The sequence below is a fragment of the Nilaparvata lugens genome, chromosome 11 (genome assembly GCF_014356525.2).
Source record: "Nilaparvata lugens isolate BPH chromosome 11, ASM1435652v1, whole genome shotgun sequence".
NCBI lineage: Eukaryota > Metazoa > Arthropoda > Insecta > Hemiptera > Delphacidae > Nilaparvata > Nilaparvata lugens.
The window spans coordinates 35,428,525-35,455,774 of record NC_052514.1 but is presented as its reverse complement, the minus strand read 5'-3'; the positions used below and the strand labels follow the sequence as shown (position 1 = coordinate 35,455,774).

The 27,250-nt window shown below is 35.1% G+C and overlaps 1 protein-coding gene across 4 annotated transcripts in view; it reads right to left on the bottom strand.

Annotated features, from left to right (window-relative positions):
* LOC111054880 (RYamide receptor) overlaps positions 1 to 27,250 on the bottom strand; it is a 247,579-nt gene that overhangs the window by 104,037 nt on the left and 116,292 nt on the right. The window lies entirely within an intron of this gene.

Below are 27,250 nucleotides of genomic sequence, written 5' to 3'. Positions count from 1 at the left end.
AGTGACTCCATTTAAATAACATGGGAGCATCTCTATTTGAAACTTACATGTATAGGTTAGAAGGTCTAAGCTCAGATGAGAAAGCATAATAGAGGTGTCTGTCATTGAGCAACTGGAATTCAATACCACAACCAGAAATTTGATTAACTCATGAAATATATGTTTGTATGATAATTATTATTATTAATATTAGGGACGATAAAAATTTAAAATTTTTAAAATATTTTATTCTATTCAAAATACCAGCCAACAATATTTTTATCTGCAATTCAAATCTGAACCGCGTGATCTGGAGTCAGCCATTTTTGGTAGCTGCTCAGCTGATATAATTGTTACAACTTTTGCCGATAGATAGCGCAATCGGCAGTGCCAATCAGACGACCGTTTTTAGGTTTTAGATTTAGATTATGTTGTTAGGAATCATTGTCACCAATACGTAAGCTATTGAATGATTTTATTTGCAGTTTCTATAAAAAAATGTTGTGTACATCACGAGCGAAAATACTTTTACTCCCTCAGGAAAATTGCTGCCCTCGGCTTCGCCTCGGGCTTCAAACTTTTTCCCACAGGGAGAGAAAGTCGTACTTTCCACTCTAGATATACAAATAACTATCTCAAGTCAGCTGTAAGCAGGGTGAAAATTGCCATCATGATAGCCAACCTCCGCCATGGAGACGGCACATGAAGAATAATTAATTATCAATTAATAATGATATTCAGTTATTATCAGCTTGCAGTTCGTCATGGATAGTGAAATAGATGAATAATTATTGTCAAACGAAAACTATTTAATTGGGATTTCCGTTTACTAATAGTTATTCTCTCTTATCTGTTCACATTTTCCTTCTCAATTACCTCATCGAAATCTTGACCTCATCTCAAATATACTCAGTTGAATTTATTTACACGGAGGTACAGCTTTGGAGAATTGGTTTATACAAGTACGGGATAGGAAAATTATGTTTGACGCATCATCACGTCTGAACTACTCAACTGATTAACTTGAAATTCTGAATATAACTTCTCAATTCACCAAGGATGGTTATAGGTCTATTCTAAATTCTCCAGGCTTCCAGTATGTCAGGTTTCTAGTAATTAGATCCTTGCGGGGCACGGGTTACCTGCAACTATAACATAGTTCCAATATTCTCAGTCTTATTCGACCTCTCATTCATAGAATGTTCATTCTTTTGCCAGGTTTTCTCCATCACTCTCTTTCTCTTCTTCTCTCACCTTCTCTTTCTCCTTTTCTCACTCCTCCTCTCGTTTCATTCCTCTCTCTCTCTCCTGCTGTTCTTGCTCCTTCTCATCAATATCTTGCCTCACAAATACTGGACAGGAATTCAATAGATGAAAGCCAGAGAGGATAGAATGGTGGCTGTAGTACGTGACCACTAACACAGACCTCAAGATTGGAAACTTACAAGATCTTCTTCTTTCCAACATCTTCTTCTTTCTACTTTTTCTACTTATCCTCCTTCTTCTTCTCCTCCTCCTTTTCCTCTTTCTGCTTCTTCCCCTTCTTCATCATCAGCGTCATCTTCTCCTTATTCCTCCACTCTTTATCAATTTTCATCCGAAGTAATAAAAATGCAATATTTAATCATCTTATCCATCCCTATCAAGCACGAAATATGAATATTTTTGGAATTCTACAACCCAGATTAGTTAGCAATTGCAATAGATTTAATAGTCATTACATATGCCACATTCTTTATAGAAATATACCCGCCTACATAAAGCAAATAGACCCCCTTAGTCTCAGCATATACAAACGATTTTTAAAAGTGTGGTTATTTGAAACCGGCAGGGAAGTCGCTGATCAGCTCATCTACTCCTCTTACCGATTTTGATACTATGTATATATTTTTCTTGTATTCATCTCAAATATATACATCAATATATTGCTCATAATTATCATGTTCAAGTTTTAAATTTTATCTTGTGTGCCATGTTAAAGCTATATACCATAATAGTTATATTGTACTACTGCAATTCAAAACATATATACTTTCTCCACTAAATTTAATCAACTTTTATTTTCAAGTTATATTGTGAAATTCATAATTTTCTCTTAGTACCAAGTTGTTTTTCATTAGAACTCTTCCCCACACACACAGACTTGTCTATGTGGGGAAAATTCACAAGTACTTATATTATTAATACATGTGTATAATGATTACATGTATTTGTAATGATTTCTGTGAATAAACTCAATTTGAATTTGAATTTGAATTTGAATTTCGTTTCTTCATTCTTATTTCCATCTCCTTCCTTTTCTTCTTCGTTTTCTCCTAGTTCTTCATCCTCTCCATCTCGTTTTCTATTCTCATTTGTCTTTTTAGCTCCTCCTTCTTCGTCTCTCCACCACATTTTTCTCTCAAGCTGCTGCCTTTAACACTTTTTCTCATTCATTCTTTCCTCATTCTCCCTCTCAATCCTTGATAATCCTGGCTACACTTCGCTCTCTCTTTCCCCCTCTACCTTTTAGCTTCTCTTCTCACTCTCTCTCCCTCTGCATTCTCTCCCCTCTCACACACACTCTCTCTCTCCCCAACTTCTTCTTAATTTTCTCCCCTATGCCTGGGGCTGTTGATGGCTTTTCCGGCTTTCACCGATTGACTGACTTATTTTCCTGGAAAACCCGCTTTCCACGAAAAGCCTTTGCAATATTTCCCACGATAGACTCGTCATCTTTCGGGCTGTTGATTTTCTCCCAGGCAGTGGATGACTGCTCTCTCCGGTCACCCGAACAGAAGGTGGCCGATGGTCACGTTTCTTAACCGCTACAATATTGTGAATGCCATATATTGTGTACTGACCAGGCATACAAATATAATAAACGTGTGGGTCGAACGTAAAATATCCGTTTGATATTTGGGAAGTCATGAAATGATGAAAATATTAAGGTGTGAGTGATAGGGATCGATATATTGATGTTCATGAGATGAAAGATTGATTGATTGATTGATTGAGTACTTTATTTATGTAGATTACAATATATACTGGCTTATACACTTATATACAATAGCTTACAATACATCATATAGATGAATTTACATAATATAGACTAAGAAGATAATTATTGAACTGTATATGATATGAAAAAGCAATTTGTAATATAAAAACTATAGATAGTTATATTGCTATGCATCTACATAAATTGGCGAAGCTTTGGACATATCAATGTCCATTCTTCGGAAAGAATATAAAAGATATCCTCCCTACTAACTCTCTACCAAAGGTAGATAGATAGATAGATATATTTATTAATAATTGTTACTAGGCTGTTGACTATGGTAATATTTACAAAAATTGACAATAAAATTAAATCAAACTTAAGAGATAAATAATAATTATTCAACAGTTCTGCACTAGTATTGATCAATTACAAATATCGAAGAAAATAATATAGTATATATTAGGCTATCAACATTTACTAGATCACATTAGCAATACTGGAGGAAAGAAAAGTTGTTATTAGCATCCATGTGGAATGAAACTTATCATGAAAGTATCGAAATATTAAACTTCGTAATACAATACAATAGAGAGTAGATGGAATAGGTAAGAAATAACTATGATATCAAAAGGGAGTGAGAATAGATGGGAAAAATGATGAAAAAATAGTGCAGGAGAGTATGAAGAAGAAGAAGAAGAAGGAGAAGAAAAAGGAGGATAAGATTACGAAGAAAAGAAGAAGAAACAAAAAAAAGAAGAAGAAGAATAAAAAGAAGAAGGAGAAGAGTTTTAAAACAGAAGCAGAAGGAGAAGTGGAAGATAAAAGAATCAGTAGAAGTAGAATAATGGAATTTGCAAATTCATGAGGAAACTAGATCAGTTTATTTTTGTGAAATAATTATAACCTAAATTCTACCGTTATAATCGTTTTTGAGATCCATCATACAAACAGGAATTTCTTGCTGAATATAACTTGAATAATAAATAAATATAGTCTTGTCACTGTCATAGAATTTTTGTATCAATAGGTCTGTCTTGTGTCATGTATTGACATCATGAAAGGAAATAGGACCAGCTTATATTATGTATTTTTCGATTAGTTTCTAGCTGATTTTGAAACATGAAAATATCAGGCCAAGTAGCCCAAAAGCTGTCAATTTCAATCATGATTGAAGAAGAAGGAGGATGAGGAGGAAAAGAGAAGAAAAAGAAGAGAAGAAGAAGAAGAAGAAGAAGAAGAAGAAAAGAAGAAGAAGAAGGAGAAGAAAAAGAAGAAGAAGAAGAGGATGTTTGAATTTGGAACAGAAGAAAAGAACTCAAATCACTTCCAAGAAAATCACTGAGCCACTGAGTTCTATTATGTCAGGTATTGAAGGTTATTGAGATTAAGCACAAAGCTGAAACTTTAATTCAAGGATCTGTGGATACGAAACTGAGGTCGTGGAAACAATATTGGATCTCTGGATATTTTTCTCCATTCTTCATGAACTCGATTTGTGCCGGAGGTCATTTTTTATGATCAATGAGAGGGAAAATTTCAGAGAAAAAATCTGGTGTGTACACTCACACAATTCCTTGCTCATTGAATATTTAAAATTTTACATCTATTTTCGCTTAAAAACCTTTCCCCTTATTTGATCAAATATTTCTCTTGTAAAAAAAACATCCACGGAACAAAGTGCCCTTTTTAAACCTACCTGAAATTTCCAATATAGTTCGCTAAATAAACCTAAGCCTCAATATCAAACGAGAATAATTTGGGAGAAAAACATAATGACGATTGATGGCAACATATTTGCAACTACGATCAGACTACTGTATATGGTATATACAATGTTTTCAGAGTACTTTTTCCTTATGTAAATATTGTGAAATTCGATTGTTTTTTTGAAATTCGTCAAACCAGCTGTTCTACAGATGAAATATCTTGACTATGACTGTGTTCTTTTATAAACTGCTCTACCTACCTGGAAGAAGAAAAAGTAAAAACCGTGTTCTACCTACCTCATGCACGAGAAGGAGGTTACAAAGTCCATTTCTCAAAGATTGGGTGGACCCCCATTAGTACCCCAGGAAAAAGACTCATGTCAGTTGATAGAGCTAATAAATAACTATACAGGGTATGGATTTGAAAAAAATCGTTAGAGCCGTTTTTGAGAAAATCGTGAAAAACATGGTTTTTTTTAGGTAACTGTCATTTTCTCAAGAATATTACGGAGCTCCTGCAATTTTCACAGAAATGAGACTCATGTCAGTTGATAGGGCTTATAAATAGCTATCCATGGTATAATTTGAAGGAAATCGTTAGAGCCGTTTTCGAGAAAACCGTGAAAAACATGGCTTTTTAGTCATTATCCGCCATTTTTTCCGCCATCTTGAATTGAATTTTATTGAATTTCTTATTGTCGGGTCCTCATGGTATAGGACCTTAAGTTTGAAATTTCAAGTCAATCGGTAATTAGGAATGGAGTTATCGTGTTCACAGACAACACACACACACACACATACACACACACACATACACACACACAGACCAATACCCAAAATCATGTTTTTGGACTCAGAGGACCTTGAAAACGTATAGAAAACTTGAAATTATGGTACCTTAATTTTTTTGGAAAGCAATACTTTCCTTACCTATGGTAGTAGGGCAAGGAAGTAAAAAGGGATAAAATACAGATTCATGAGGGATAATTATCTGTATAATATTCATTTGTTTCTCTTTTTCTCGACGGATTCGGTGAAACAGAGGTTTCCAAGAACAAATACAAAAGTAGAGAGATATCTGAGAGTTGAACTTATATGAAGAATAATGATTTATTTCAGTTTCTGTGTTCAAGTAAAGAACGGGAATTCTCAGTCCACTGATTCCTCAACATGATTAGAAGTGATGACTTTTTCTCAATGTAGCATGGTAAAATTTCTTCTGTGTAGTGTGTAATAAATGCAAATACCAACAAATATAAAAAAAATGCATCTATATATATAAAAATGAATGTCTGTTTGTGTGTTAGTTTGTTTTTTTTTTCCCTATAGACTGGAAAACTACTTGACAGAACGGCATGAAACTTTGGGAATATGTTGTGTGAATATTGGTGATGGTTCTAACCAGAATTTTAATATAGGGTCTGATAATAATTATATTTAATACATTTCACAGACCTATATTTCTAAATTGTGTCGGCCGAGCGGCTAACGTAGAACGGGAAGATCATGTTGTGATAATATGATTTAGCATCTAAACTTACCAGCTGTAATTAACACGTCACTCTGTGTTAAAATATATTATTGTTAAGTGGTATTAGAACGGTAGTTTTAAGCACATAGGAACTCCGAATTGAGATGTAAATGAAAATATTGATTGTCAGATAAATTTCATGATTCACAAATAAAGTTAAGTGTGACATGAAATACATTGACTTTTTGGCGGTACGAAGTCCGCCGGGTAAGCTAGTAGTAATTCATGAATAAATTTTTCAGAGCCGGTTTCCGAGCTCGGAATTCAGCTAAGTTCTAGACTTTAACAGCTGGAGTCAGAAAATTGGCTTTCCAATACGGGGCGTAAACGCAATTTTCATGATGATTTTGATTATTTTTTCATTTTTATAATTGGAAACGTTTTCATTGACGAAATTAAACATTCCTAAAAAACTTAATTCAATATAGCTGGAACTGTACACTATTCTCTCTTTATTTTATGTTGTGTTCAATTTTCTAGTTTTTTTGAAATTCATTATTGACCGAGCGAAGTGAGGTCTAAGATTCAAGTCGACGGTTTGGCATTTATCTTAATGTTTGAATGTTTGAATGTTCAAATGTTTAAATGTTTGAATGTTTGAATTTTTAAATGTTTGTATAATGCGCATTTACGGCAAAACGCGGTAATAGATTTTCATGAAATTTGACAGGCATGTTCCTTTTTTAATTGCGCGTCGACGTATATTCAAGGTTTTTGGAAATTTTGCATTTCAAGGATAATATAAAGGGTAAAGGAGCCTCCTTCATACGCCAATATTGGATTGAAAATCATACTATAGAATTATTCATCATTAATCAGCTGACAAGTGATTACACAGATGTGTGGAGAAGCCAGTCTATTGCTGTATTTCCACAAGGTCTATAGTTTCAATCAGGTACTTGTGGATGAGAATACTGCGTGAGGTCTACTTTCACAGAACTACTAGTTTAAACGTAGACTACGACTACGCCCCGTTTTGGAAAGCCAATTTTCTGACTCCAGCTGTTTAAAGTCTAGAACTCAGCTAAATCCCGAGCTCGAAAACCGGCCCTAGAAATTTATGGAGAAGGTTCCACATTTCAGTTGAACATACAATTTGAGTCTTTTTATGGAAATAACTCCATGTGTTCTCAGAATACTACCGTTTACTGAACTTTATAAAGCTATATCATTGAGAAAAGAAAGCATGAGGAGAAATGTTTATGCTCCAAATTTCGAGCAGAGTTTTTGTTAACTTGAATCGATTACTGTAATAGACTACTATCTATTATTGCTTTGGCCAGGTAAAGCCCCGCGACACGCATCGATTTTTACTTTCCTTGCCCTATTACCATAGGTAAGGAAAGTATTGCTTTCCGAAAAAAATTAAGGTACCCCAATTTCTAAATTTCTATACGTTTCAAGGTCCCCTGAGTCCAAAAAAGTGGTTTTTGGGTATTGGTCTGTATGTGAGTGTGTGTGTATGAGTGTATGTGCGTCTGTGTACACGATATCTCATCTCCCAATTAACGGAATGACTTGAAATTTGGAACTTAAGGTCCTTACAGTATAAGGATCCGACACGAACAATTTCGATCAAATGCGATTCAAGATGGCGGCTAAAATGGACAAAATTTTGTTTTTCGCGATTTTCTCGAAAACAGCTCCAACGATTTTGATCAAATTTATAACTGAAATAGTCATTGATAAGCTCTATCAACTGCCACAAGTCCATATCTGTGAAAATTTCAGGAGCTCCGCCCCATCAATGCAGATAGATTCCCAATTATCAGGCTTCAGATACAATTGAAACAAAAAATCAAGTGGAGTAGATTGAGCTGAAAATCTCTACAATTAATGTTCAGTAACATTTTCACCTAAAATTGAAAATAAGCTTAAAATTCGAGAAAATGTGATTATCAATTGCAAATTATTGTTGATTCTATTAAATCATTCACTACGAAGAGATAGCAAACCTCATTTGTCTCCATCGTTTTTGTCCTGTCACCAGCTGACTCAGATCTTGAAATAGCAGACTTGAGATGCGCGAGAACACTAGCGTCAAGTGAACAATTTTCATAACGGCAAGCAAAGTTGTGTGAGTGCGCCACACCAGATCTTCATAAATTATTTAACGTATTAAAGTATTTTTACAAATTATAAAATATTCCCATTATAAGATGCACTAGATAAGTTATTTGCAACTTACCTGCGCTCAGGCTTATGCCTTTTCAGGGTTTTCCTGTATTGTAATAAGTGTATTATTTTGTATACAATATTGCATAATAGTATGTTATCATTCAATTGTATTTTTTTCTTGGAAATGAAAATGAAATTCGATTCGATTTGATCTGATTTTGTGGAAATAACTCCTGTGTTCTCAGAATACTCCCGGTTCCTGAACTTCATAAAGCTATATCATTGAGAAAAGAAAGCATGAGGAGAAATCTCATATGATTTTTATGCTCCAAATTTCGAGCAGAGTTTGTTAACTTGAATCGATTACTGTAATAGACTACTCTCTATTATTGCTTTGGTCAGGTAAAGCCCCGCGACACGCATCGATTTTTGTTCGTACGTATTTGCTGTCCTTTTGAATCCTATCGGGTTGAACTGATGATTTCAAACAGATGTTTGTCAAGTTCCGTTTAATCTGATAGAATTCATAAAGACGGCAAAATATCGTACGAACAGAAATCGGTGTGTGTGAGCGGGGCTTGAGATTTTAGAACGGCACAATATGATAATATTATTAACGTCACATAGCTTCATGAAAAATCTGGTGTGGCGCATGCACACAACTTCCTTGCCGTTATGAAAATTGATCACCTGACGCTAGTGTACCGCGCATCTCAAGTCTACTAAGATTGAGCCAGCTGGTGACAGGGCAATAACGCTGGAGACACACATGAGGTCTGCTATCTCTTCATAGTGAATGATTTAATAGAATCAACAATAATTTGCAATGAATAATCACATTTTCTCGAATTTAAAGCCTATTTTCAAATTTAGGTGAAAATGTTACTGAACATTAATTGTAGTGATTTTCATGCTCAATCTACTCCACTTGATTTTTTTTGTTTCAATTGTATCTGAAGCCTGATAATTGGGAATCTATCTGCAGATGGGGCGGAACTCCTGAAATTTTACAGATATGGGACTTGTGGCAGTCGATGAAGCTTATCGATGACTATTTTAAGTATGAATTGATCAAAATCGTTGTTGCCGTTCCGAGAAAATCACGAAAAACCCTGTTTTTGACAACATTTTTGCCATTCTAGCCGCCATCTTGAATTGCATTCGATCGAATTGCTTGTGTCGGATCCTTATAGTGGAAGGACCTTAAGTTCCAAATTTCAAGTCATTCCGTAATTGAGAGATGAGATATCGTGTACACAGACGCACATACACTCATACAAACACACAAACAAATAATTACTATAGTGAGGTCCACGTTATAATGGCAGTGGAGAAAGATAGCAGAACAACGTTGCCGATCCTCTGTATTGTCAATGCCTCTATAGACGGTAGCTGATACAGGTTTATTGATACAAAATTAACTGTTCATTCTCGTTCAAAATAGTGAATTGTATTCTATTAAGCAAGAAATTTTATTTTCAATCATTTGATAATAAATTTCCATAATTAAGATAGAATATTTTGTTAATTTATTATCAATTCTACATTATTAAAAGACGATCTGGCAACAGAGCAAAGCGGGAAAGAGATAGCGTTATCCACTTTGTTGAATGATGGACAAGGATAGCAATACCATTGCTAAACAAACACTGCCATTATAACGTGGACCTTGAGAAATTTGGAACATACACGTCCTGTAACATGAGATATCTACTCATGTTATCTTTTCTTCAGGTTATACCCACATCGGAATTAACTTACAAAATTCTATCATAATATTTAAGTGCCGGCTGCACAATAACCGGTTGAATTTTAACCGGCTGCACATTTTGTAATTAACATTATTTGATAATAATAATTTAACCATTATTTAATAATAAATTAACCATATTTAACCATAATTGACCATTTTGTAATTAACTTACAAAATTCTATCATAATATTTAAGTGCCGGCTGCACAACAACCGGTTGAATTTTAACCGTGATTTATCCTACGAGAACCAATCAGAGAGGCCGTCTTTTCAAAAACGCCTTTTCTAATTGGTTCTCGTGATATTAATCACAGTTAAAGTTTAACCGGCTGTTGTGCAACCAGGCCTGAGTCTTTCGGAAAGGTTCCATTTTCAATTCTAAATGAATTCTCCATTAAACAGACTCTAAATCTCAGCTCAACATGTAATACAGGTTTTTTGGAAATATCATGCATCTTCTCTGATTGGTTCTCGTGAAATTAATCACGGTTAAAGTTTAACCGGCTTTCGTACAACCAGGCCTAAGTCTTTCAAGAAGGTTCCTTTCCAATTCAAATGAATTATCCATTAAACAGACTCTAAATCTCAGCTCAACATGTAATCCAGGTTTCTTGGAAATATCACGCATCTTCTCTGATTGGTCTCGTGAAATAATTCATGGTTAAAATTTAATCAGCTGTTGCGCAACCAGGCCTGAGTCTTTCAAGAAGCTTCCTTTTCAATTGAAATCAATTTTTCATTAAACAGACTCTAGATCTCAGATCAACATGTAATCCAAGTCTTTTTTGGAAGTATCACGATTTATTTTCAGCCTCATATCTCCAGATCATTCTGTAGCTATATATATCGAGAATATCCAACGATATCCTGAACAAAAGTGATGAGAGATGTTCCTTGGTTCTTTTTTCAATTTCGTCTGAGCTGAACCGAAAATCTGCGTCCCCGTATCGTATGAATGCATACATAACATCGCATGTTTGAGACATTTTATCAAAAGCGCTTGATACGGTTATCACGCTTGAATTCATCAAAATTTTCTTCTCTTGTATCTCGAATTTGTTTATCATGTATCGTGTCTTTGTGTATGTTATGGGAACAGGAGAGAGACAAATATAGAAGGATGGTGGGGAGAGGAAGAGACAAGAATAAGGAGAAGAAGAAGAAGAAGGAGGAGAAGGAGGAGGAGAAGGAGAAGATGAAGATGAAGAAGAAGAAGAAGAAGAAGAAGAAGAAGAAGAAGAAGAAGAAGACAGAGGAGCGCGAGAACGTTGAGAAATCTGTTTTTCATCTCTTATCCCAGAATAAATGACGGGATAAACTGGCATACTTGTATTTTTTGTAGTTAGAAGAAGAAAAATTATAGGGGGAAGTGATAGAAGTTCGAACGGAGGAGAAGAGATCGAAAGAGAGAGATAAGACGCAGAGAGAGAGAGAGAGAGAGAGAGAGAGAGAGAGAGAAAGAGTGAGGATGAGAAGGAGCGAGAGAGTAATAAGAAGCAAGAGCCCTCTCTTGAGAAAGAGAAGCAGCAAGACGCAAAAGAGAAACACGCAAGAGAAAGAGAAGTAGCTAGAGAGAGAGAGTAAGATCTAGAGAGAGTAAGATCGAGAGAGAGAAAGCAGAATAAGATAAAGAGAGAATGAGAGATGGTTATTGAGGTGCAGGAGAGAGATAAGAAGCAAGAGAGAGATAATAGGCAAGAGAGAGAGAGAGAAGCAGCAAGAGAGAAAGTAAAACAGTGAGAGTGAATGTGTAGGTAGGAGATAAGAAGCAAGAGAGAGATTAGAGGCAAGAGAAAGAGTGAGATAAAGAGATTAGATTAGATTTCTTTCATTATGTATGTAACAATATTTACTGGCTTATAGACTGCACTAATTTACATAAAATGACGGTAATGCTAATTATTCAACGAATTTTACAAAGTATAAAAAATTGATCAATGAGAATGAAGATTAAATGCAATTGGAATAACGATAATATAAAATTGTAATGTAACTTCATAAATCGGCGTGTTTCAACAATAATTGTCGATTCTCTAAGAAGGTTATAGAATAATATCCTTCCCATTAAAACACGACCGGGTTGTGATGGAATAGAGCTGTTGGGAATATTATAACATGTGAATATGCGTGATTTGAATCTTAGAAATGGGATGAATGGATAAGATGGATGATATTAGAATGAGTAATAGTGAATAAAATATTGCATTAATGATTCAAAATAGATAAATGGAATAAACGTTATAGAGTGTGATTAAATTAAGATTTTAGAAATTGATTGAGTAATAATTACTATATACATACCCAAAGAACAGAAAATGTTGAGATGAGATGATGAATATGTATTATGTGTATTATTAGAGAGAGAGATTGATTGATTGATTGATTATATGCCTTTATTAGGGCGGAATTAGGACACCTGGTCCTCTCTGCCACATAACCCTTTACAAAAGAAGACAAATTTACATAAGAACAGAAAAAAATAGATTACATTGTAATAAGATACATAAGATTAATATAAGTAAATAAAACTATTAATCAAAATACAATAACATATAATAAAAGAGAATTTTAAACTTCATTTATTTATACAATTGGAAACAATATTTCAAATTCCACTAGATAAAACTATAGGAGAGGGAGAGAGAAAGAGAGTGAGAGAGAGTTGAGGTGGAGGAGAGAGATAAGACTCAAGAGGAAGAGAAGTAGCAAGAGTGTGATAGAGAAAATGAGAAATTGAATAGTTGAATAGTTGCCTCTATTGAGGGCTGAGTTAGGACTTCAGGTCCTCTCTCACACACAACCTCAGAGAGAGAGAGATAAGATAGAGTGAGATAAGAAACAGCTGGAAGAGAAGAAAATAAGAGCTAGGGGATGCGAGAACAAATTGAGAAATAAAAGTGAAAGTGAAAAATTGTGTGGCATTTTAAGAGGAGGAGGAGGAGGTAGCAAATACTTGGGAGTAAAAGTAGAAAAGGGGAAGGATGAATTTATTGTAAGGGGGTGGAAGGGTAAGAGGGAGAAGGAGAGAAGAAGGAGAGAGAAAATCTACAACAAAACTCTGTCTGTAGCAGATTTGAGACATTCCTCAGTGGGACGATGGGCTTGAATCCTTGCTTTCAGAACAAATTATTATTTTTCTTCCGTCTCCCATAGTATTTCGCCAACTCTCCATAGAGATTATAGACATAGAGACCATGTAATAATCTTGAGGCTGTATATACTTCTTCCTGAGATGGGCATTGTAAAGATGAAATGATGCTTGACTTGAATTGCCAAAATGTATAGCTCGCCACAATCAATATTGCTTCTATTCCGTTATTAATGGTTAGGAATGAGTGCAGACTATATAAGTTTATAGTGCACTTTTTGCTATATCAATATAATAAATAATGAATATGAAATAGTGCAATGTATAATACTAAATATACTGTATATGAAATCAAACTTTATTTCGTCATCCTATACTATTAAACGAGCAACTTTTGTTCATATGTTTAGATGTTTGGATGCTTTATATGTTTGTATTTTTGTATTTCACCGGATCTCGAAAACGGCTCCAACGATTCTCTCGGAATTCAGAACATAGTAGGCTCATATTATAAAGATTCGATTGCACTAGGTCTCATCCCTGGGAAAACTCGCTGAAGGACATTAAAAGGATAATTATTATTTATCCTTGGAAAACAGCTGATAATAATATCATTTCGTCGTTTGTTGGTGATGGAAGTGAGTGAACGAGTTCATGTGTGTGGGACTGTGTCAAAAATTATGACTCAGCTGTTGAACTTTTGTAATGATTCAATCAGGTACTTAGTGCCGGCAGAGAAAACTCCTATAATGCTAACTCCTAAAACTGCTATTCTGTGGTGCCGGTTGCAAAAAAGCCGGGCTATTTTCAATCCTGATTAATTCCAGTAGATCTATCTTTTTGAAATTGTCTTCTTTGATTTTGTTCACGTGAAGTTAATCAGTATTAGAATTCAACCGGCTTTTATACAACTGGGCCATTGTGAGGGAAATTTTTGCATTCCTCTGGGAATTAATCTAAATCTACTGTGATTAGATAGAACATTTTCTGTATGAACTATGAACGTTATTATAATTTCTTCTTTCGTAATAATTTTTTATGCTTTTGTACTCCAGAGCGAAGCACCGATCCCCGATAATATTCTATATTATAATAAGAGAGAGTAGGGTTGTGTGTTGTTCATTTGTTCGCATCAAAACATTTCAACCTGTGGATTGCATACAGGAAAACCGGGAATGATTTAGATCTCCAAATTTTGCACATAGATTCTAAAAAATATCAATCTCACTTCGCTCGGTCACAAAGATGATACGTAGATGATAGAAAAGGATAGCAACACCAATGTTAATCAAATACTGTCATTATAACGTGGACCTCACTGTATTATTATATTGCAACCATCAATACTATATTAGAGAGCTATTATATGGATGGCATAGAGCTACTCGTGTACTTGAAGCAAATCAAATATCTGCATTCAAAGCACGTCAAACTGCATATGTGACCCTAAATACGCTCACGTTCCTTCCTTTGATTCTGTCAGTATTGTTTGAATGGGACGCTTTGATGATCTTTATGAGGTATTCTGACAGTTTAAAATAGATCCTACTAAAATGCCATTCAATGTGAACTCTAAATGGGAAATCGTGTTTCATCAATGAGAAACAGCGTTTATTTCGGTACCATGTATTCCTGTATTTTTGTATTCCTGTATCCTGTATCCCTGTATTCTTGTATTTCTGTATTCCTGTATTCTTGTATTTCTAAAAACACTCCACTTATATGGGCTACTTCATTCAAATTAATAAAAACAATATGAAACTTGTGTTTCCTTTCTATTGAAACATCTTAAAATGTTTTTAAATGTTTTAATAAAAGGGTATTACAAGTATCATATTGGTCTTATTGATTATTGAGAGTTATTATGGATAGCATAATACTATCTTAATTTTATTGTTCAATAATATTGTTCTTTTGATCTTGTATTTTTGTATTCCTGTATCCTGTATTCCTGGATGCTCTATCCTACAGAACACATCACATCATTTGATCGATTCTCAGATTCCATCATTCAATCTATCTGATTAGTTTAGAATAATATTTTGGATTTTGTCATAAATTATTGTACAAAGCTTAAACCAATAACATATTCATGCTATAGTCAGCTTTGCAAAGCACGGTTTACCTTCTAGTAATGAATATTCATATGGTAGAAGAGGAAGGAGAAGAAGAAGGAGAAGGGGAATAAGAAAAAGAAGAAGAAGAAGAAGAAGAAGATGACAGCTGGAGAAGAAGAAGAAGAAAATGATGATGATGATGATGATGATTGTAATAATGTATAGAAGAAGATGGAAGAGAAGAAGAGGATGAACAAAAATAGAAGGAGAAAAAATATGAACAGAAAAGAAGAATATGAATAAAGTGAATGAAGCAGAGCACGGAATTAAGGTTTCTATGAATATAGTTTATATGTGATTCAGTGACTGAGTATCTAGTATGGTTGGTTAGTATGGCTCGAAAATCAGAATTATTTCTCTCTTTTCTGTATAGGGCTACTTGTAATAAGAAAAGAAAGGAAAATAAAAATCTCAGTACCTTTTTTACTTTCCTTGCCCTATTACCATAGGTAAGGAAAGTATTGCTTTCCGATAAAAATTAAGTACCCCAATTTATAAATGGTGTGTGTGTGTGTGTATGAGTGTATGTGCGTCTGTATACACGATATCTCATCTCCCAATTAACGGAATGACTTGAAATTTGGAACTTGAGGTACTTCCCCTATAAGGATAAGACACGAACAATTTCGATCAAATTCAATTAAAGATGGCGGCTAAAATGGCGAAAATGTTGTCAAAAACAGGGTTTTTCGCGATTTTCTCTAAAATGGCTCCAACGATTTTGATCAAATTTATACCTAAATTAGTCATTGATAAGCTATATCAACTGCTCTAAGTCCCATATCTGTAAAAATTTCAGGAGCTCCGCCCCATCGATCCAAAGTTCTATTTTAGATTCCCAATTATCAGGTCTCAGATATAATTGAAACGAAAAATTTCGAGTGGAAAAAATTGAGCATGGAAATCTCTTCAATTAATGTCCAGTAACATTTTCACCTAAAATTGAAAATAAGCTTGAAATTTGAGAAAATGTAATTATTCAATTGCAAACTTTTGGCAACTGTTGATTCTATTAAATCATTCACTATGAAGAGATAGCAGATCTCGTGTGTATCCAGCGTTATTGAACTGTCACCAGCTGGCTCAGATCTTTGACTTAAGATGTGCGTTTACACTAGCGTCAGGTGATCAATTTTCATAACGGCAAGGAAAGTTGTGTGCGCCACACCAGATTTTTTGAATTATTTAATTATTACATGTTTCAACATTGATGCCATTTTCAAGTGAAATCACATCATTTTTACTTGAAAATGGCATCAATGTTGAAACATGTTGTGATTAAATAATTCAAAAAGGGTACTGAGATTTTCATTTTTCTTCCTATTTTCAGAATTATTTCCCTCATATACAATGAACAATAGCTATTCGAAATATAGGGTGCTTCACTCCAATCTGAACACTGATTTCATATACAAGGAATTTTGACATTATGAAGTAGATCTCACTACCTGATATTCTATACCAATTTGTCAGCATAAGCTCAATGAGAAGTATCAATATAATTCAAATGAATCCTGACAGTATAAAGTGAATTTTGTACATTATATTATGCATTTTTCAGATGATATGATGCAAAAGCTGTGACTTTTACATGACGTGACCAGGGTAGGTTCCAACTCCATTTCTCTCATGAATACCAAAACATATTCCAGGCTAGTATTTTGGTTGCAAAATTATTCAGTAACGTTTCACCTGCACAAAACTGACTCACTGAGGTCCACGTTATAGTGACAGTGGAGAAAGATAGGAAGACGGCGTTACCGATTCTCTCTCTCCCTGTCATTGTTGGACTCATTATAGTATTTTGGGTGCAAATGGTTCAGCAAAATTTCACCTGGACAATACTGACATATTTAGGGTCGTTTGCACAGTGTAAGTTTAAGCTAAACCTTGAACCAAATCTGAATTTTTCATTGTTTAAACCAAAATTCCGTTTGCGCAGTATCAGTTTAAACTCTGGTAAAGTTTAAACCTCCAAAACAGGAGGTTTAAACCAAATATTTTGGATTAACTGGACCTCTGTAAGATTTGATGGGGAAACAAATAGTAAATTATTTTTCGATGGTTGTTTTTAATGCTTAATAACTATTTAAGTAATAGTGAATCATTATTTGAATGTAAAAATAATTATAATGCAGGAATTGATAGAAGTTTTTGATGCGATTGATAAGATGACTGCTAAAAAATTTTGGATTGAGAAAAACTGGGCAAAAAACGAATCATTCAAATTTCTGAGATGATAGAAAAATTTTTAACGGGTTTGCTTGAGTAAAGCAAGTGCCAATTTAGTATTTGATTGAATAAAACACTTGATAGAAAATAAGACAATTTTTATCAGTGGTCTTTGATTAGAAAACATGTTTTTTATAACTCATAACTGAGATATTTCTAATAAACGAGGAAGACCGTTGTAGATTTAAATAACAAAATAAGGTTTTTATCTTACATTCTGAAATATATTTTTTGGTACCAACTAATTATAAGTTTGTTTCTAATCGTAATATAGCATTTCACCATTTTTTGAAGAATTTCTTGATCGCTTTCCACTTTTATTACCGTACAGCTTACAGCTCTGTGGATTTTGAACAAGGAAATAGTAGCTACATAGCCTCAATTTACTGATGGTTTGTAAACAAATAACAAATTTTCTGTAAAAATAAGCCTTCCTGATATTATAAACGATGACATTCTATTACCAACTTAACGCTGAACTAGTTTAACTTAAACTGGATTAGAAAATGCACTGAGAAAACCGATTAAAGTTTAAACTTTCAGATTAACTTAAACTCAATTAACTTAATCGAGTTTAGCAATCTATACTGTGCAAACGGCCCTTAGTGAGGTCCACGTTATAATGGCAGTGAAGAAAGATAGGAGAACAACGTTGCCGATCCTCTGTCTTGTCAATGCCTTCCATTGAGGGTAACTGATACCGGTTTATACCTGTTCATTCTAGTTTAAAATAATCATTAATATTCAAGCAAGTAATTATATTTTCCAATGATTTCATAATGAATTATCATAATCGAGATTGAATAATTTGTTAATTAATTATTTTTCTATTCTTTTGAAAATCGATCTGGCAACAGAGCAAAGCGAGAAAGAGATAGCGCTATCCGCTCTGTTGAATGATAGACAAGGATAGCAATACCATTGCTAATCAAACACTGCCATTATAACGTGGACCTCACTGTAGTGGCGGACGGATATAACTACAGTCATTACAGTCCGTTGTTGAACATTGGTGGTGATTTCCATAATAATATTCTTGCAAATCGGCGGAATGAGAGAGAGAAATAGAGAGATAAGATTGTGAGAGGAGGGAGAGAAAGAGAGAGAGTGAGAGAATGTGAGAGAGTGATGAGCGAGGGAGTGAGTGAGTGAGAATGTAGTGGTTTGTGAGGAGAGATATGATAGAAGCGGCCATCATTATCTTCTGACAAAGCGGGAAATTCAAATGAGATGGCGGTGAGGTTGGTTTTGGATGAATCCACTTCAAGCGTTTACCTATCGTTATTTTCTATTCTTGTCGGTGAAAGGTCAATGATTGTGAGAGAGTCAGTAAGAGAAAAACACAGAGAGAAAGAGTTGGAGAGAGATTGATTGATTGATTGAGTACTTTATTTATGTAGATTACAATATATACTGGCTTATACACTTATATACAATAGCTTACAATACAGCAAAATTATGGATGAATTCACAAAATAAAAATTATTAAGAAAATAATTATAGAGCTGTATATAATATGAAAAAAAACAATTTTTAATAACTATAGTTAAAATAGATAATATTGTTATGCATCTACATAAATTGGCGGAGCTTTGGACATATCAATGTCCATTCTTTGAAAGAATATTTGGAGTATTCTTCCCACTTTCTCTCTACCAAGAGAGAGATTGATTGATTGATTGAGTACTTTATTTATGTAGATACAATATATACTGGCTTATACACTTGTATACAATAGCTTACAATACAGCAAAGTTATAGATGAATTTACTATATATAGACTAAGAAAATAACTATTGAACTGTATATTATATGAAAAAGCAATTTGTATTATAATAACTATAGATAATAATCATATTGTTATGCATCTACATAAATTGTCGGAGCTTTGGACATATCAATGTCCATTCTTTGGGAAGAATATAAAAAATATCCTCCCCACTAACTCTCTACCAAAAGAGAGAGAGGGAGAGTGTAAGAGTGAGAGTAAGAGCGAGACCACATTGGGCGTTTTGTTCAGGCGTTTTCAGACTAGTCTGCAGGGCAGAAAGCTCTCCGATTGGCTGATTGGGTTGGCGTTCGGGAGTAAGCTGACGATCGGCCAGTTGGAGAGCTCCCTGCCCTGCCGACTCATTTGGAAACTCCTAATGTGGTTTCGCCCCAAGGGATTGTGGAAAATATGGAGAGAGAAAGAGTGTGGTAGAAGGAGAATGTGAGAGAATATGGAGGATTGATTGGTTAGATCCAGTCATTGGGGGAAGTTAGGACTCCAGGTCCTCTCTGACACACAACCTTTGAAAGAAGGTAGAAAGAAAATGTTGAAGTGAGAGAAAAGGAGGAAGTTAGAGAGAAACAGGTTGGCATTAAGTTGAGTTGTCTTTGTTAGCACCAAGTTGAAGATTGAAATGCATTTATCGGGGAAAAATTGATTGGGCACTGCTACTTCAATCGTAGCTATTCCTGGGAATATTATATTACCAGCCGTCAGGCTCGATTCGCTCGCCATATCCGTTTAGCCAGACGTCTAGTCTGGATCGTCATAACATATGATAAAAATGCTCAAATGAAAAGTGCAGGCGAGCGAAGCGAGCCTGCTAATCTTATTCTTTGACTATCCAGTCGGGGGTCCAGGGGGCGGAGCCCCTTGCTAGACGGATATGGCGAGCGAAGCGAGCCTTACGGCTAGTACATATATAAGGAAAGAGATGATCGATTTCAAAATCTTCTTGCAGTAGAAAGTCTGGATAAGAAAATTATTCTTTATTCATGTAATTTACAATATATTCTGGCTTATACACTAATTCCCAATGTGATTACCATATTATATGCTCATTACAGTGATCCATTCGATAAAGTTGAATCTACACTATTAGAACAGAATTACAATGCATTTTATGATCCGTAAACGTACAACATTTGAATCGAGGTTTAAAGCAGTTTTGAGCGAATGAATGCGTTGTTTTAAACTGGATTGTATCCATTGTCGAAGGATGGATGAATAAATGATCAAATTAATGGGTGAATCAGTGAATGAATAAATTAAACATTCGGTTCTAAAAACCTACTTGAATTTCATTGTCGTTTTATTACATCATTTCTCCCAAATCTCAACATAGACCTTCGAATTTATTACATTTCACTAAAGAACCACATACTCTCCACTTATACGACTTTAATTGTGTGAATGTTACTACATCTGCAAAGCCGGTTCAAAGATGTAATGTATTAATAAGACTGAGAAGATTTAGGAGGAGGAGGAGGAGGAGGAGGAGAAGTAGGAGGAAGAGGAGGATGGAGGAGGTGCAGAGGACGAGTAGGTTGAAGAGGAGGAGATGATGAAGGAGATGCTGAATGAGCTGATGGAGAAGGTGGAGGATGAGGAGGGGGTGGAAGAGGAGGGGGTGGAGGAGGATCATGAGGGATGAGGAGTGGAGGGAAGAATGGGGTTGGGGGTAGGAGTAATGCGGGGGGGTGGAGGAGAATGAGGAGGAGGAGGAGTAGGTGCTGGAGAAGAAAGAGGAGGAGGATGAGGAAGAAGAGGAAGAGATGGAAGAAGTGGTGGAGGTGGAGGAGGTGGAAGAGGAGGAGAAGGAGCAGGAGGAGTAGGAGTAGGTGGTGGAGAAGGTGGAGGAGGAGGAGGATTGAGAGTGGGAGAAGAAGGAGGAGGAGGAGGAGGGGGTGAAGGAGGAGAAAGAATAGGAAGAGAAGGATGAGGTGAAGGAGGTGAAGGAGTTGGAGGAGGTGAAAGAGAAGGAGGAGGAGGAGAAGAATGAGGAGGAGGAGGAGAAGGAGGAAGAGGACAATGAGGAGGGGTAGGAAGAATGAAGGAGAATGAGTGAGAGAGGAGGAAGAGGAAAAGCACGCAGAAGAATATCTAGCAGAAGACAGAGGAAAAGAAAAAGAAGGAGATGGTGGAGGAGATGTTGGATGATGGAGGAATAGAATAGAATGAGAAGGATGAGGAGGAGGAGAAAAAGAACTTAAAGAGAAAGGGGAAGGAGAAGGGAAAGCGTATAGAAGAGGGAAAGGAAGAGGGAAGGATAAGAAGTGAAAGGAGAAGAAGGAGGAAGGAAAAGGAGATGACGAAGATGGGGTGAAATTAGCATAAAAGCACCAATAGAAGAGGAAGAAGGGAAGAAAAATACGATGAAGAATAAGAAAGAGGGAAGATATAAAAAAGATTAAGAGGCAAGAAGAAGTAAATGAAACAATGGTTAGTGAAGAAGGTAGAAAATGTCGAGAGAGAGTCAAGCTAGGTTAAAAAAGAGGAAGAGAATGATAAATAGGAGAGGATTTGAAGGAGAAGAAGAAGAAGAAGAAGAAGAAGAAGAAGAAGAAGAAGAAGAAGAAGAAGACGAAGAAGAAGAAGAGAAGAAGAAGAGAAGAAGAAGAAGAAGAAGAAGAAGAGAACAAGAAGAAGAAGAAGAGGAAGAAGAAGAAGAAGAAGAAGAAGAAGAAGAAGAAGAAGAAGAAGAAGTGGTAGCAGAAGAAGAAGACGAAGAAGAAGAAGATGAAGATGAAGAAGAAGATTTGAAAGTAGAAGCTGAAGAAGATAGGTGGAAAATGTATAAAATACTTGACAACACCTTCAAAATGGGCTCTACTTGTAGTGAGCTGAAAAGTGTCGCTATATAATAACGTATAGCTTAGCGTTAACGGAACGTATGTCAATGTTAACGGTACGTATAGCGCAACGTATTTCGGAACGTATGGCAGCAACGTTGAAGCGCGTCTTGAAAACGATACACTGGCGTTTAATGGCGCAGATTTTATGGACGTGAAATCGTACGGAAATTGAGAAATTACGCCCGGGGGTATTACTACTACTCAGTAAGTGTCTCCCTAGATTCTTCGTTCCAGATTGAACGAAAATAAAATATATTATGTGGATCCGTTCATTTGAGTGCTTCTTCTTCGATGATCATCATCATGATCATCTTCATCATCATCATTACATCATTATCATCGAAATATTTAATTTTTTTTTGTGTAGTTGAGAAGTTGATATTGTGGTAATTATTCATATTGTATGAAAAAGACTAAGAAATTGTCAAAAAACCACTGATTTATTGATAATTAGAAAGACCGGTTTCGGTTATTACACCATTGTCAATCTCTGATAAACTAAACTATCAGAGATTGACAATGGTGTAATAACCAAAACCGGTCTTTCTAATTATCAATAAATCAGTGGTTTTTTGACAATCTCTTAGTCTTTTTCATTCAATTAATATTTAATACCATGACAAGTACAATAGATTCATAAGAAAATCCCAGATTATCACGTGTATACTGGGATGTCTAGTACAAAACCATATCGAGAAAAAAATCCTCTGAGTTTATAAAGGATAATTTGAGATTTTAGTGATATTTGATCATCATCAAACTCTGTAACGTAGATGTCTATTTTGAAACAATTTATGAGATCTTCTGTTTCTATCTTCTAAGTTGATTAGACATTGGTTTTAGATTCAAACAGTTTTTTCAATCACAATGATCATCATCATCATCTTGAAACTAGAGACCCCCTGGACTGGAGAACCCGCTTAAGAGCTGTTGTATTGTAATCTTTGAAATCCGCACCTGTTAATTATACAGAGTTGGTGAAAATGAAAATGATGGAAACAGCTGAATATTTCTTATCTCTTTTGCTGAACACTTGATAGATTCAGGCCATAATTTTACAGATATGAATTCCAATATGAAAATAATTAAATAAAAGACAAAAACTGAATGTCAAAGAAGAATTCCATATTTATAAAGCAGCAAAATTAAAACAGAGATAAAATAATAAACTTAATCCGACTAGACACCAATAACTCCATTTTTGATAGAATAATGCGAATTTAAACCCAAAGTTTACAGTCCCTAGTTCATAAAACATATGAATACACTAACATATGATTAAAATAAGAATCTGCCAGTAGTATTTATTTACTTCATATCACTTGAAAATTGCATAAATGTCCGAAATATGTTGTGATAGAATATTTCAAAAAAGGGTACTGAGATTTTTATTTTCTTTATATTTGAATATTCCTTCTACAAGGATGATATTGACATTACTCTGTCGTTTGAACATCTTTGACCCTCATATGAATAAATGATACATGGTATCGATATAGAGTTTCACGAGAAAATTGATGGCGAAGACCGCATATTGATGATATCTCAACCCATATCAGTTTGTTGATGTAAAAGTTGTGAATAATGTTGTATATAATCCATCTGAAATCATTTTTGTTAGTACATGAAGGTCTGTCTGTGTGATAGCTCCCGAATGGCCTCAGCTGGTGTTATAAATGAATGAATGGGAAATGTTGTAATTATTGCATGTCATGAACTCTTGAGGTGCGTACAGATATACGCGCCGCGAACATGAGCAATTCACTTCAAATCAGATGATGCCAAGCTTTTTATATCTGTATCTTACCGTTTCTGTGAAAATACAGATATAGTCAGCTGATTAAAAGTGAATTGCTCATGTTCACGGCGCGTATATCTATACGAACCTTTAAGCTTACTAAATGATAAATCACAACAAATTTTTTCATGCTCTTCCAATGTTATTCTCATATCCTTGAAAAGGACAAATGTGATTCAATTTTGTTGTCCAATGAACTCGACCTGTAAAACGGTTCGAAGAATACGTGTTAAAAATTTGAAGCTTATTGATCAATTCTCTCTTGAGTTATTGTAGAACATACAAACAGACGGACATTGACATTGTCCTTCAGTATTTTGGTAGTTCATAACATTTCTACATAGTCTACAAAAGGTTTTAACAACGGTAAATTGAAGGAGGATTGAGTTATCTACTTTGTGTTTCTTTCTCCCAGAAAGACGGACTCAAATTCTATTTTAAACCATAAGCTGATAGCTAATAGTTACCTTTATGACTCAATTAAAACACATTATAATGAATGCAGCCATTCATCAATTGAACGGTTTTTAATAATGAAACAATTTTGGAGAACAGATGGCAATTTCTGATATATTGCATTTGTTCCCGGGCTAACAAATATTACTTTCCTTGCCCTATTACCATAGGTAAGGAAAGTATTGCTTTCCGAAAAAAATTAAGGTACCCCAATTTCTAAATTTCTATACGTTTCAAGGTCCCCTGAGTCCAAAATAGTGGTTTTTGGGTATTGGTCTGTATGTTGGTGTGTGTTGTGTGTGTGTGTGGTGTGTGTGTGTGTGTGTGTGTTTGTGTTGTGTGTGTGTGTGTGTGTGTGTGTGGTGTGTGTGTGTGTGGAGTGTATTGGCGTCTGTGTACACGATATCTCATGTCCCAATTAACGGAATGACTTGAATTTGGAACTTAAGGTCCTTTTACTATAGGATCCGACACGAACAATTTCGATCAAATGCAATTCAAGATGGCGGCTAAAATGGCGAAAATGTTGTCAAAAACAGGGTTTTTCGTGATTTTCTCGAAAACGGCTCCAACGATTTTGATCAAATTCATACCTAAAATAGTCATCGATAAGCTCTATCAACTGCCACAAGTCCCATATCTGTAAAAATTTCAGGAGCTCTGCCCCATCAATGCAGATAGATTCCCAATTATCAGGCTTCAGATACAATTGAAACAAAAAAAATCAAGTGGAGTAGATTGAGCATGAAAATCTCTACAATTAATGTTCAGTAACATTTTCACCTAAAATTGAAAATAAGCTTTTAAATTCGAGAAAATGTGATTATTCAATTGCAAATTTTGTTGATTCTATTAAATCATTCACTATGAAGAGATAGCAGACCTCATGTGTGTCTCCAGCGTTATTGCCCTGTCACCAGCTGGCTCAAATCTTTGAATAGTAGACTTGAGATGCGCGGGAACACTAGCGACAGGTGATCAATTTTCATAACGGCAAGGAAAGTTGTGTGAGTGCGCCACACCAGATTTTTTTTGAATAGTAGCGCTCATCGAATTCCATCTAGCTGTTTACACTGTTGTCAATATTTGCAGTAGCAGAAGACTTCGGGGTGATTTATATAATCACTAGCAGGAACCCGTGCTTCGCAAGGATCTATTTTCAAACTTGATAATCTAAAAACTTGACGTAATTTTGAAGAATTGAAAATAGTCCTATTGCCATCCTTGGTTAATTAAGAATCTTGCCTACATGCAAAATTTCAAGTTAATTAGTCCAGTAGTTCAGACGTGATGATGCGTCAAACATAATTTTCCTATCCCGTACGTGTATAAGCCCACTTTTTTTTATTATAGATATGGTTGACTCCATATAGCTGATAGAAGGCCAAGCATAAGCATACAACAATGGAACAAACACGTGGCAATAAGCTCGCGCTTTCGATCCACAGAAAATAAAATTCGATCAGCTGATTAATAAAATTATTTCAAGCTTCCCAATAATTACAACATATGTTAGAATATCATGATTGTGTCAATTATATCAGTTCCATATGGCATTCACCTTACCATGTTCATAACCTTACTTAATATGATCCTTTTTCATCCTTTGAAACCCTCAGAGGCAAAATATCTCAAAATCCGTTCTTAGTGCGCGTCTAGCATGTTTGAAGAATATTTGTGCAAAGTTTCAAGTCTGTAGGACAATCAGTTTGAGCTGTAGTGTGATTTTACGTCAAAATTTTCGAAAAATGCCCTCTCCTGGACCCCCCTGTGCTCTTGATCGAAATTTTTCTGCATAGATCTAATTTTTTTTTCGTAGCTGAACAAAAAAGTTTCTCATGACCTTGCTGTGCAATGGGCGGTTAAAAAGTACAAAATTTTGGGGGGGCCCCAGTTCCCTCAGGGGGGCAAATTTCTGAAAATCCTTTCTTAGTGGATGTTTTCAGGCTACCATAAACATTCGTGCAAAATTTCAAGTTTTTAGGCTCAGTAGTTTGGGCTGTGGTGTGATTTCAGTCTGTCGGGGCTTAGCCTTTTATAAGTATAGAGAAGATTTAATTGGGATTTTCGTTTAATGATAATTTTTGATTTTAGAGAAAGCGAATAAGACACAAGGATAGCAAACCAATCAGATAATTGGATGCTGAATTTATACCATACAGGAAAGCAATGCGCTATCTTTTCTCAATTACCTGAATCTCTCTATACGGGAATGGGGCGATTCCTCATTAACATCCCTTATTATTAACATACATTTTCAATGCTATTCCGTCAGCTAAAAGTATTAACATAGAGGGAATATCCCGTTAGTGTATGAATCACAGACGTGTATATGTCTCCGAAATTAATTTTCGAATGGACTGAAGCTGCAGATTTGTACAGTCGCTATAGTGAGGTCTACGTTATAATGGCAGTGGAGAACTACGATGACGCTTCTAATTAAGTTCAATAGCTTCTGTAGACGGTAGCTGATACAGGTTTATTGATGTAATATCAACTGTTCATTCTCGTTTGAAATAATCAATTTTATTTTATTGAGCGAGAAATTATATTTTTCAATAATTTCATAATGGATTTCCATGATTTTGTTGATCAATTATCAATTCTACATTGTTAAAAGACGATCTGGCAACAGATCAAAGCGAGAAAGAGATAGCCGCTATACGTTTTGTTGAGTAATAGACAAGGATAGCAATACCATTGCTAATTAAACACTGTCATTATAACATGAACCCCATTATAATTAAAGTCATCTTAAAACAGTCATGCACATCATGTGTGAGATGGAAATATTGGCAACTATCTTGCAAAAGTCAAGGATAGCAAGCTTATGTTCCAGCAATCCTCACTGACATTTTTATCAA